The 13,886-nt window shown below is 43.7% G+C and overlaps 1 protein-coding gene across 12 annotated transcripts in view; it reads left to right on the top strand.

Annotated features, from left to right (window-relative positions):
• Positions 1 to 13,886, top strand: part of PCBP3 (poly(rC) binding protein 3) — a 268,572-nt gene that overhangs the window by 143,512 nt on the left and 111,174 nt on the right. The window contains exon 1 of one of the 12 annotated variants that reach the window (XM_053220427.1): positions 13,638 to 13,885. The exons of 10 other annotated variants lie outside the window; for them this stretch is intronic. The gene's annotated coding sequence lies outside the window, so the exon portion shown is untranslated. Of the gene's footprint in view, positions 1 to 13,637; position 13,886 lie in introns of those variants that run through there. One more of the 12 variants, XM_053220421.1, reaches the window with a different exon arrangement.

Genomic DNA, 13,886 nt, shown 5'->3' with positions numbered 1-13,886 from the left:
ACACATACGAACGTGCGTGTATGCAATGGATTCATTTATGTTTCCTAAAAGAAACAATGGAGGAATGTACCAAAACCTAGTTTTCTGTTACTTATGTTACTTGTTGGAAGGAAGGGACCAAAGGGGATAGAAATGGGAAGATGTCTGTGAATGAAAATCTTATGTAATTTTAAGCATGGAATCATGTCAGGATTTCGGGTAATAAAATAAAAAATAAACATTAAAGGGTTTCTTAAATCAAGAAAAAAATGAGGAAGTCCTAAATATTGAAAATATATGGAAATTAGTTTATGTGTATAAATCTACCAAGTCAGACAAATAAATTACGACCCGTGACTTTGCAGTGTGGCAGCCACACTGTCTGTCATGAGTGGAGTGTATCCCAAGGGAGAAAATTCTTCTATGGAATTATTACCAACGGTAATAATATGATCACTGTTATTTTTAAACTATTGTTTATACCTGGGTAAATCTTTTCAGTGTATCCCCATCTGTGTCCTTTTCTGTTGTTTGTTTTTTCCTAGCCTTTTTCCCCTCATTTTGACCTTTTCTGTTGACCACTTTCAAGGGCACTAACCCGGGCTTCTGCTATGTCCATACATTGAGTTCTTCCTTTCATATTTTGTAAATTTTCAGTTTTAGATGTATTTTTTATTTAAATTTTCATTCTTTGTTGAGATATCCCGTGTTCATTTTGCCCACCTTTTCCTCTGCTTTCTGTCGCATGATCCTCACCACCATTGTCTGGGCCGCCTCTGCACACGCTTGTCCGACTGTTCTATTTCCTTACCCAGGCCTCCTGTAGCTCCTCAACTGCCCATCTGGGGATTCTCTGCCGTCGACAGGCATCTTGGGTGGGGCGTTGCAGGGCTCCCCGTGGGTCCCCTGCGCTCTGGTAGGGACCGAAGTGCACGTGTGTCACCCCGGTCCTCTTGGGGCTCGAGTTTTGTTAGGACACATCTGTTTCCATTTTGTCTGGATCCCAGGCCCCTGCCCTCCCTCCCAGTCACCTTTGCGTGACTTCAGCCGAGAACCTGGCCTGCTCGTCCGTCAGCCGGGGTCTCTCCGCTCTACTCCAGCTGCCCACACTGGCTCCCCTTGAACAAGCAGTGTGACCCCTGCCATCTGGTGATGGGCTCTGAGTTCCAGAGTCTCACTTTACGCTGGCACAGTGAAGGATTCACCAAAGACATGAGGAAAACTTCACACGTGTTTTTAGGGTTCCTTTTCCAGAGCTGACTTAGCAGCCCCTAAGCACAATCTCTGTTCCCCAGGCTAGAAGACATCCTGATTTTATTTATTATTTATTTACTTATTTTGTAGACAGTTAGTTACCGCCTCTTTTTTTTTTTTAATTTATTTATTTTAAAAGAGAGAGAGAAAGTGCGCACATGCGTACAAGTGGAGGAAGGGCAGAGGGAAAGGGAGACAGAGGATCTGAAGCCGGCTCTGCGCCGCCAGCACAGAACCCAACACGGGGCTCCAGCTCATGAGCTGTGAGATCATGACCTGAACCAAAATCAGGAGTCAGACGCTTAACCCACTGAGCCACCCAGGTGCCCCCAAACACCCTGATTTTAGACTCAGGAACAAGCAGGGTAAACGTGGGCCTCACCTGGGTATCTGCCTACCTGATGATGATGGCCCTGTTTGTCATCCGGCTCTTACTCCCTGGTTGTGGCCCAACCCAAAGTGTCACCACCTATGCTGGAGGATCAAACAAGTCAGGAATCAGACTGATGTCATTAGAAAACAGGATTTTAGCTTAATAGAAAAAGGTGTGTTTGTTGAAGATTTTTATCATGCATGTATGGAATTTTGTCAAAGAATCTTTCCTGCATCGCTTGAAATGATAATTTTCCGCTTTATCCTGCTAACATGGTAAATTATGTTGATAAATTTTGGAAATGTTAAACTATTCCTGGTGTAAGCCTACTTGGCATTGATTCTTGGATATATTTTGCTAATATTTTGGTGAGGAGTTTTATACACGTCATAAGAGAGACGGGCCGCAGTTTTCATTTTTCTCGTATCTTTGTCAGATTTTACAATCAGAGCTGCGCTTGCTCTGGACAATGACTCTGGAATGACTTCCTGTCTGTCTGCTCTTTGAAGGAGACTGTGTGAGGTTGGGCTCACCACCTCTCAGTGCTTTGGCGGAATTTCCCAGTGCCTGGCATCTCCTTGGTGGGAAGGTGTTTGACAACAGATTCCATTTTTTCAACATCCGTGGGGTTTGTGCCCGTTTTAGAGTTGTGGCTCCAAATTTGTCCAGTTCATCTAAGCTGATATACGTGTTGGCCCGAAGTTGTTCATCATAATAATCCCATATCATCATTTTAATATCTGTAGGATCTGTTCTGACACCTGATCTTTCCTATTTGTTATTTGGGATTTTTGTTTTCTTTCTTTTTTTCTCTTCATCTGTTTTCCATTTGTTTAAATATTTACAGATTACTACATTTATTTTATTTTTTTATTGCTTGTCTATGTTTTCGTTAACTCCTGTATGTATTTATTATTTCCAGATGTATTTGTTTCCTATGACTGCCCTAAAATGTCACTGCAGACTTGGTGGCTGAAAACCACACAAATTTATCATCTGAGGCTCTGCAGGGCAGAGTCCCACAGGGGTCCCACCGGGCCGGAATCAGGTTGTCGTAGGCCTGGGTCCCTTTATGAGGGCTCTGGGAGACTTTGTTCACTTGCCTTTTCCGGTTTCCAGAGGCTGCTCATCCTGGCCCGTGGCCCCTTCCTCTGTCTCCACCCTCAGCACTGTCTCTCTCTGAACCTTCCTCCCCATCACTTTTCTTTCTAACCCAGCCTGGAAAGGCTCTCCACTTGACAGAACTCACGCGGTTTTCCTGCGCCCTCGCAATGATCCAGCTGACTCCCCGTCCGGGCTACAACCTTCACCACGACCGCAACGCCCTTCGCCCTGCGAGGTCATGAGCCCACGGGCTCCAGGGAGCAGGGTGAGGCTCACTCTGCCTGCCACACCTGCCTTCTCCTTACTTTGAACTTAATTTGCTCTACTTATCTTAAGGTAGAAATTTATATCACTGATTTTAGACTTTCCTTCTTTTTAAGTATAATGATATGCTTCTCTCTAAGCTCTGTTTTGGCTGCACCTCACAGATTCTGACAGGTGGTATTTTTCTTCATTTAATTATCAAAATATTTCTAAATTCTCTCACATTTTTTTTCTTCGACCCATAAGTTATTCAGAATGTGTTTAATACGTGCTCGCTTCGGCAGCACATACAGAATGTGTTTAATTTTCAGATATTTGGAGAGCTCATGACATCTTTTTGTTACTGATTTTTAGTTTCATTCTGTTGTGGTCACAGATATACCCTGTGTGATTTCAGTCTTCCTAAATTACTGGATCTCTTTGTGGGCCATAATATTACAGGATGCAGCTTTTTCAGATTGGCTGCTGTCGCTTAGTGATATGCATTGAAGGTTCCTCCGTGATGGCTCATTTCTTTGTAGCGCTGAATATTATCTCGTTGTGTGGATGTTCCACAGGATTTACTCTGAAAAATGTCTTGTAGCACAGTTAATGGGAGGAGTTCTAGGAGCAGTCACAGACTAGTAGTTATGAACTCCCCTGATTGTGGTCTCTAGGTACAATTTTTATTTTACTAACAGGGCAGGCTTCCTGGAGAAACGGTTTCATATACAAACAAGGACCGTGTACAGGATGAGCCTCTAACCTCTGGTTTTGGCTACAAGTGAGGAAGCTAACAGGACTGAGGAGGGACTTCCCAAGTCAGGCGTGGCCTCCCTTGACAGGCTCCGGGTGCCAGGGATGTGGCATTGTGGACGTCAGAAGTAATAGGTGCTACAGCAGATTGAGATGCAGCAGATCCCTAACAATGCCCGAGTCGTGACGCATCTGAGGAACAAGAATACAAGCAAGTCCTTCTTTTCCAGAGCTTGTTAGGGTAAATCTACACAGTACTTCCATCATCAGTAAGTGACAGAGAAGGAATCCACCACCCATTCTTCCTGTTCTACGCAGGCTATGTTTTCAACGGCATATCGAACGGTGGACGAAGTAAAGTTCTCACTCACAGAAGCTCATTGTTACAGACAGAAGTACAGAATAGAAAATCACCATTTTGGAATCCCTAACGAAACATAAGATCTAGACACTAATCAATGGCTGTTAACCCACGAGGCAAAAAGGTTCACGGGGAAGTTTACAGTGGAGGCCTCGGGCCGACACCGCTGTACCTGCTTGGAAACCCTGGCATCACACGAGGAAGGCAGGGCAGGCCTCACGCAGCTCTGCTTTGTGCTCCGCTACTGTGGGAAGGCCACCGCGGCAAGTGCAGGGGAGGGATCGAGCCCGTGTCCCAAGCAAGCCTCTGGAGCTGACTGCTAGTTTGCAGAAGTTCAAGGCCAGGGGACGTGCCAAAATATCCTGAACAGGCTGCCAGCCGAATGTAGACTTTGGAAGATTCTCACACAGATAACTCATGCGCTTAACAAACAAAATGCGTGTAGAAAGAGAGGGCAGTTACAGGACAAAATAGGAGACAGGCGCAAAGAAAAGTCATTCGGGAAACCTTATTTGGATTATTCTTAAATAGAGCAATTGTAAAAAGACAGCTTTGAGACGATTGGAAATTTGAATGTAAGCTGGCTGTTCGGTGACATTAAGGAATTTTTCTTGATTTTGCTATGTGTGGGAATTGCATGGTGGTTATGAAAAATGTTTCTAGATGAAATGTATGCTGAAGAATGTGTTGGTGAAATGGCATGATGGCTAAATTTCATGGCACCCAGATTGGCCCCCTGGGTTCCGGTCTGTTCTTTGCCTTCATTGTGGGCCTCCGGCCTAGCAGGTTAGAGGGGCACGCTGTGTGCTTCCTCTCCTGCCCGTTAAGGCCCTGCTTTTCCAAACAAATCGCGTGAGGAGGCACAGGAAGGGAGGTGCTGGAAGGCACTCCACCTCCTGGAGCCTCACCTCTGCATTGTGTTATTCTGTAAGCAGCCGGAGGGTGAGGTGGGGAACAATAGTCTGGACTGTCACAGATCACAGAAGAGTGGAGGAATGGGGTGACCTACGCTGAACTTGAGACCTTGCACACTTTGAAGATCATGTTACATTGTTGGAAACACAATGAGTTGTTAAGCTGGCAGTGTTCGTTAATTTTTCCTTTTATTTCGAGTACAGTTGGCCTTACATAGTTTAATGCTTGCTCTGTGGTGGAAACAGGTTCTTCTGTCCAAATGAAATAGCCGTCCTTGCTTGACTTGCTGTCATCATTGCTTCTGATTCATACTTGCTTTCCTCCGAGGGATTTATGGTTGAGTCATGGACTCTGGTTTTTTGTTTCTCTCATCTTTCTTTTTCTCATTGTTAACTACATCCTGTCCTCCACGTTCAGTGATAATGTTTCAGAGTTTTCCAAACAACCACTGCAAGGGCAAGGCCGGCTGGTTGCCTAATCCAGATGCCCGGATGGACCGAGGACAAACTTGAGACCTTAAAGAGGATTGATCACAAGCCTGGGGGGTCTGGGGGATGGACGAGGGGGGCATTCCGTGCTCTTCTGAACACAGGCCAGGAAGGAGGAGCCGCAAGGTGCTCCTGGAGCAAAGCCATGAGAGGGAGGTGGGAGGAGTGGGTGGGGGCCAAGCCCCACAAAGCTGTGTGGTGCAGCAGAGGAAGCCGCGATGGAAAGCCAGGCTGTCTGCACAAGCTTCCTGGCTCTGCAGCTCCCAGCTGAGCACGGGGCAGTCACTCAGCCACATGGTAACTTGCTTCCCCTCCCTGGGCTTCAGTTTCGGATGATAAGAACGTCACCTCATACAAAGAATTAACATGTATGAAGTGCTTAGCTCAGTGCCTGGCACGTAGCAGCGCCATTTGCTATTCATGGGTTCCCTTTAAGCTGGATGCTCATTTAGCCACACTGCCCCCTTTAAGCCTTCCCAAATAGACGTGCCAAAGGAGCAGCTTGTTTAATTTGCCATTATAATTCAAGGGTGGAAGAGAGCTTTAGTAGCTTGGAAAATATGGGGTAGCTTTACAGAGGTGGTGGAATTTGAGCTGTGTTTTGAAAGATTTTAAGCTGAAGCAATAGCTTAAGCAGAGTGTATCGGTCAGGTTTTGCTACGTAACAGACAGCCTCATAACGGCTGTGGCTTGCAGCAGTGAGGTCATGCGTTTGCAGTCTGGCTTGGCCAGCCTCTAAGCCTTGTTCTCATGTAACAGTAGCTGCCTGAGGCATGTTCTCCTTGGGATGCCAGCGGAAGTACAAGGGACAGATCTTACACCCATAAATGTGCTGAAGCCTCCTATGCTCTCGTCAGGTCAGCCAGCATTCCGTTGGCCAAATGTCATCAAGGCCATTGTCAGTAGGGCAGGGAGATGTAAGGGCAGGGGTGCAGAAGAGGTGAGGAGTTGGGAACAAGGGTGTGTGTGTATGGGAGCAGGTGTGAGGTCCCCATATCAAATATCAGAAGTAGAGATTCAGACTGTGCATAGTGAGCAGGATATGGTTCAGATAGTTTTCAGGAAGGAGCAGGATTCAGGAAAATGGGTGACAGCAGAACGGGCACAGAGCCCAGCTAGGAGTCTGATGTGACCCCAAACATCAGAAAGAACCACTGAAGGAGAGAAGGAACGGTTCCAGTTCCCTGTTGCTGTGTAAAAAATCACCCCCAAAGTTAGCAATTTAAAGCAACAAATACTGTCTCAATGTTCTGTGTTTGGGCAGCTCTTGACTCATGCAGTTGCTCTTTGAAGCCTTGAGTGGTGGACATTCAAGATGGCTCATTTGCATGCCTGTGGTTGATCCTGGCTGTATCACATCTGGTAACTCTTCACCAAGCCCTGGGTCCTGAAGATTTTCTCCTTTGTTTTCTTGAGTCAGTTTTGCTCAAGTGTGAAGTATAGTTGTAGGTTCATTTACTTACTTACCTCTGAATGTCCAATTGCTCTACCATCATTTGTTGAAAACACTGTCCTTCCTAGACTTCACTGGTTTTGCACGTTTGTCCAAAATCAGTTGACTATTATGGGGTCTATTTCCGGGTTCTCCATTCTTCTGTTCCATTGATCTGTGTGCATATGCTTTAGCAATTGCATACTGTCCTGATTACTATAACTGTATAGTAAGTCTTAAAATCAAAGTGGTTTCTCCTACTTTGTTTTTTCAAAACTGTTTTACCTATTCCAGTTTCTTTGCCTTTTCATATACATGTTAGAGTAGTCTTTTCTATATAAATAAGAATATTGTTGGGATTTTGGTAGGAAGTGCATTAAACTTACATATCTGTTTGGGGAGAATTGACATTTTTACTGTGTTGACTCTTCGATTCTTTGAACATATGTGTCCCTGCACTGTTTAGATCTTTGATTTGTTTCATCAGTGTTTTATAGATTTCAGCATGCAAGTACTGTACATATTTGTTAGACTTACATCAAAGTATTTCATTTTCTAAGTGATTGTAAATGGTATTATTTTTACTTTGTTTCCATGTGTTCATTGCTTGTCTGTAGAAATACAATTGACTTGTATATGTTGATCTTATATCCTGTGACATTTATAACTCAGTGGTTCTAGGAAACTTTTTGTAGATCCTTTGAGATTTTCTATGTAGACTATACTGTCATCTTCAAATAGAGGCAGTTTGACTTCTTTAACCATCTATATGCCTTTTATTTCCTTTTCTTGCCTTATTGCATCGGCTGGGGCTACACTGCTGTGTTGAATAAGAGGGATGAGCCTGGACATCCTTGCCTTGCTCCTGATCGTGGGCGAACCACTGAGTCTTTCACTGTTAAGTGTGATGTTAACCCTAAGTTTTTGTGGATGCTCTTTATCAAGTTGAGGGAGCTCTCTGTTTCTAATTTGCTGAGAGTTTTTGACATGAATGGGTGTTGAATTTTGTCAAATGCTTCCCATATATCAATTGCTATAATAATGTGATTTTTCTTCTTTAACATTTTAATATTATGGATTATATTCATTGATTAAAAAAATTTTTTTTAACGTTTATTTTTGAGAAGAGAGAGACAGAGCATGAGTGGGGGAGGAGAGAAAGAGGGAGACACAGAATCTGAAACAGGCTCCAGGCTCTCAGCTGTCAGCACAGAGCCTAACGCGGGGCTTGAACTCACGGACTGTGAGATCATGACCTGAGCCGAAGTCGGATGCTTCGGTGGCTGGCTGAGCCACCCAGGTGCCCCTACATTGATTGATTTTTTAATATTGAACAAGTTTTGCATCTCTGGTGTAAATCCGTCATTGTCATGATATATAGTTATATTTATGTATTGCTGGATTGCATTCACTTGTATTTTGTTGAGAATTTTTACATCCCTGTTCATGAAGAACATTGCCTGTCGCTTTCCTTCTGAGCTCTGTATTTGCTGGATTTGTTATTAGGGTAACATTAACCTCCTGAAATGAGCTAGATGGGGTTCCCTTGTCTTCCTTTGTCTAGAACAGATTGTGTAGAATTGGTGTTAATTTCTTTCAATATTTGGTGGAATTCTCCAGTAAAATCACTGGACCTGAAGATTCCTTTCTCAGGAGTTTGTTTTTTTTTTTTAATTTTATTTGTTTAATTTACATCCAAATTAGTTAGCATATAGTGCAACAATGATTTCAGGAGTAGATTCCTTAATGCCCCTTACCCATTTAGCCCATCCCCCCCATCCCACAGCTCCTCCAGTAACCCTCTGTTTGTTCTCCATATTTGTCTCTTATGTTTTGTCCCCCTCCCTATTTTTATATTATTTTTGCTTTCCTTCCCTTATGTTCATCTGTTCTGTGTCTTAAAGTCCTCATATGAGTGTAGTCATATGATATTTGTCTTTCTCTAATTCTGCTTAGCATAATGCCCTCTAGTACCATCCACGTAGTTGCAAATGGCAAGATTTCATTCTTTTTGATTGCCGAGTGATACTCCATTGTGTGTGTATATATATGTGATACACATGTATATACCACATCTTCTTTATCCATTCATCCATTGATGGACATTTGGGCTCTTTCCATACTTTGGCTATTCTGGTAGTGCTGTTATAAACATTGAGGTGCATGTGTCCCTTCAAAACAGCACACTTGTATCCCTTGGATAAGTACCTAGTAGTGTGATTGCTGGGTTGTAGGGTAGTTCTACGTTATGTTTAGTTTGAAGAACCTCCATACTGTTTTCCAGAGTGGCTGCACCAACTTACATTCCCACCAGCAATGCAAAAGTGATCCTCTGTCTCTGCATCCTCGCCATCATCTCCTGTTGCCTGAATTTTTAATGTTGGCCATTCTGACAGGTGGGAGGTGGTATCACATCATGGTTTTCATTTGTATTTCCTGCTATGATGAGTGATGTGGAGCATTTTTTCATGGGTCAGTTGGCCATCTAGATGTCTTCTTTGGAGAAGTGTCTATTCATGTCTTTTGCCCATTTCTTCACTGGATTATTTGTTTTTTGGGTGTTGAGTTTGATAAGTTCTTTATAGATTTTGGATACTAATCCTCTGATATGTCATTTGCAAGTATCTTCTCCCATTCTGTCGGTTGCCTTTTAGTTTTTCTGATTGCTTCCTTCACTGTGCAGAAGCTTTTTATTTTGATGAGGTCCCAGTAGTTCATTTTTGCTTTTGTTTCCCTTGCCTCTGGAGACGTGTTGAGTAAGAAGTTGCTGTGGCCAAGATCAAAGAGGTTTTTGCCTGCTTTCTCCTCGAGGATTGTGATGGCTTCCTGTCTTACATTGAGGTCTTTCATCCATTTTGAGTTTATTTTTGTGTATGGTGTAAGAAAGTGTCCAGGTTCATTCTTCTGCATGTCGCTGTCCAGTTTTTTCAGCACCACTTGCTGAAGAGACTGTCTTTATTCCATTGGATATTCTTTCCTGCTTTGTCAAAGATTAGTTGGCCATACGTTTGTGGGTCCATTTCTGGGTTCTCTATTCTGTTCCATTGATCTGAGTGTCTGTTCTTGTGCCGGTACCATACTGTCTTGATGATTACAGCTTTGTAGTGTAGCTTGAAGTCTGGGATTGTGATGCCTCCTGCCCTGGTTTTCTTTTTCAGGATTGCTTTGGCTATTTGGGGGTCTTTTCTGGTTCCATACAAATTTTAGGATTATTTGTTTTAGCTCTGTGAAGAATGCTGGTGTTCTTTTGATAGAGATTGCATTGAATATGTAGATTGCTTTGGGTAGTATCAACATTTTAGCAATATTTGTTCTTCCTATCCAGGAGCATGGAATCTTTTTCCATTTTTTTGTGTCTTCTTCAATTTCTTTCATAAGCTTTCTATAGTTTTAAGTGTATAGATTTTTCACCTCTTTGGTTAGATTTATTCCTAGGTATTTTATGGTTTTTGGTGCAACTGTAAATGGGATCGATTCCTTGATTTCTCTTTGTTGTTTCATTGTTGGCATATAGGAATGCAACCGATTTCTGTGTGTTGATTTTATATCCTGTAACTTTGCTGAATTCATGAATCAGTTCTAGCAGTTTTTTGGTGGAATCTTTTGGATTTTCCATATAGAGTATCATGTCTTGATGGAGAGACTTTTTAAAAATTATTATGTAACTGTTACGGTTTTGGAGTGATGGTGGGGGGTGGGGTTTGGACCTTATGGTCAAGAAAGAATTCTTGAGAAGTCTTTGGTGCAAAAAAGGTGATTTTATTAAAGCCGGGTACAGGATCCAAGGGCAGAAAGAGCTGCACTGGGGTTATAAAGGTGACTGGTTATATACTATGGAATTGGGGGAGGTAAGGGCAAAAGGAAGGTTTCTAGAAGGACTTTCATATGATAAAGACAACTCTTAAGATCCTGGAGGCCTAGCTATTGTCAAGCTGAGGTTGTTCTTCCCTCTAGCAAAGCATTAACTTTAAGGCAGTAGAGAGTTCAAAGAAATTTAATTTTATTTACCATTTCCTTCTTGCCTTATTCCCCACATCACTGTGGAGGGAAAGGTGATGTTGGGGCTCCAGGAAACTGAGTCTACAGGTTTCTGGAGGTTGGGCTGTTAAGATTGCCTTTTTCTTATAATTTGCTAAGACCTTGGTAAACTGTTGGAGACTCCTGTCCTGCATGACTGTGATCTCTATTAGCTAACCATTGGTTTTCCCCTTTCCTTTGTCCTTGGGCAGCCGGGAGAGCCTGAGGAATGTCCCAAGTACCCCATGAGTATGTGTGGGGGGGTGTTATTTTGTGCTTTGTCCTCAGCCTGCCTTCTGCTCCCTCATCATGACCTTCTTTGTCTTTGCTTATCATTGTTTTTGCTCAGAAGTCTGCTGTATCAGGTATTGATGTAGCCTTTCCTGATTTTTTAAAATTAATGTTTACTTAGCATATAGTTGAGACATATTTTTTCTTTAATCCATTCTGCCAATCTCTCTTTTAATTGGTGTATTTAGGCCATTTATATCCTAACGTAGTAATTATAGCTATGTTAGGACTTAAGGCTGTCCTTCGTTTTGTGTTTGTCCTCTCTGGTTTTGTTTTCTGTTTACTCCCCTTGCCTCCCTTTGGGTTACTCGACCATTTTTTTTTTTTTTTTTGGAATTCCATTTGATTTATCTATAACATTTTTCCGTGTATGTCTTTGTATATACACTGTATGTACACTGATCTTTAAATGGTTCCCTTAAGTATTATGCCATACGTGGTATACTTATCACATGTTAACGTGGTATACTTATCACATGGGGTGTCAGTATTTACTAGTTTGAGTAAATGATAGAAAACTTCCACTTAGATCACTTAACCCTTCTCCTTTATAGAATCCTTGTCATGGCTATTTCTGCTCCATAAATTGACATCCACATTCAACGTTTCGAGTTTCTCCTCCAGCTGCCTAACACAATTTAGATCACTCACAAGGAGAAAGACAACCTACCACATTTACACACACTTCTGCTTTTTGTGGTGTTCTCTCTCCGTTCCCGGGCTTCCACGTCTCTGTCATGTTCCCTTTGTGCTTGAAAAGTTCCTTTATCAGTGTTTTAGGAGAGATCTGCTGAAGACAAATCCTTGGTTCTTTCTTTTTAAACTTGGGAACATGCACCTCATTCCTGAGGGACGGTTTCACTGGCCAAAAGACTCCGGATGACCATTCTTGCTTTCTGCACCTGAAGAAGACTGTCCGGCACTTTCTTTCTGGTCTCTGTGCTTGCTGATGAAAGACCCATTGTCATCGGGGTCACTGCCCCTCTGTAGGTAGTGTGAGCATTTCTCCCTGGTTGCTCTCTAGAATTTTCTCTCTTCAGTATTCTAAAGGTCTTGGTGCAGATTTCTTCAGGTTTATCCTCTTTGGAATTTGCAGACCTTCCGAAATGTAGGTTTTTGTCTTTCATCAAATTTGGAAAATTTTCAGCCATTCATTTCCTCAACTGCTTTTCAGTTGTATCTTCTTTCTCTTCCTCTTCTGGGACTTCGATGTCACGAATATTAAATCATCCAATCATGTCTTTTTTCATTTTCTTTTCTCTGTTGTTCAGTTTGGTGATTTCTATTGTTTCGTCTCCCAGGTTCACTGATTCTTAGCTCTGTCATCTCCCTCTGCTATTGTGCCTGTCTGCTGAGTTTTTATTTTAGGTTTTATATTTGTCGGTTCTACATTTCCCATCTGGTTCTTCTTTTGGCCCTTCTATTTAGTTGCTGAGCTCTTTCTTATTCCCATTTGTTTTAAGCATGTGGATATTGCTCATTGAAGCATTTTTATTACGGCTGCTTTAAAATCCCATCAGATCATTCCAACATCTGTGTCATTTGAGGGCTAGCTTCTGTTCATTCTCTTTTCTTATTCAAGTTGAGATTTCCCTGGCTTGGGTGAGACGAGTTTTGGGCTGCTTTTCTCCTGCACATTGGGTATCATGTCCTGAGACCCTGGCATGATGGTCCAGGTGGGGCTGCTATTCAGCTCCACATTGAGCTCCTCTGGCCTGGGTCCCACATGAGGACAACACTGCCCCCCCCCCCCCCCCCCCCCGCTCCGGCCTCCACTTCTGTCCCTCCTCGCCCAGCTCACCACTCCTGTTTGGTTCCTTGCTGCACCCCAGACGCCTCCCTTGTTGCTGCTGTGTCGGGGGTGATCAGGTTTCCACTCTGCTCCGCTGGCAGCAGGGAAGGGCGGGCACCTCTATTGCCTCTCCCTGCCTTGATGTGCTTCATCACCCTGCGTGAGGGTGGGAGTTCTGCTCCCCGGAAGCCCCACATGCAATCACCAGCATCCTTATAAGAGAGGAGGAGGGAGATTTGCTCACAGACTCCGGGGAAGGCCATGTGAAGATGGGGCAGAGAGAGATGAGAAGAAGGTCATGTGGTTGCCAGCTCAGGGGGGACAGATGCTCCCTCGCGCCCTCCGGAGAGCGTGTGGCCCTGCTGCGGCTGAGCTGTGGGCCCGGAAGCCCTGACTGTGGGCTTCGGGCTCTCAGCGCCATGAGAGAGGATGCCGTGCTTCTGTGGCCTCGAGTCCTGTCCTTGGCGACACCGGTGGCCGTTCGTTACAGCAGCTGTAGAATGCACATGGGGTTCTTTTTCTTTTCTTTCTTTCTTGACTTCCGCTCTATTTACGTTCCTTCCATGAGTATTTTCTTCACCCTCCTTAGCCTCCTTATGACAGTTTCTCCAAAATCCTGTCTGGGTATTCCAGCAAGTGGCCACTTTGGAATCAGTATGTCAATTCTGGGTTTTTTCCCGTGTCTTTGTACGCTGAGTGATTCTGGCTCCTATTCTGAACGTTTTGACGTCCTGTTGTGAAGACCCTGGGTTCCGTCGCCGACTTCGTCCGCGGGCGGCCGTAGCCACGCACCACGCACCGGGCGCTCAAACCACGAACATTCCTCTCACAGCTCCGGAGGCGGGGGCCCAAGACCAAGGTGTCAGCACGGTCGGGTTTGG

This window comes from Acinonyx jubatus, chromosome C2, assembly GCF_027475565.1.
Source record: "Acinonyx jubatus isolate Ajub_Pintada_27869175 chromosome C2, VMU_Ajub_asm_v1.0, whole genome shotgun sequence".
NCBI classification, from domain to species: domain Eukaryota; kingdom Metazoa; phylum Chordata; class Mammalia; order Carnivora; family Felidae; genus Acinonyx; species Acinonyx jubatus.
This window is presented reverse-complemented; position numbering and strand designations above follow the sequence as displayed.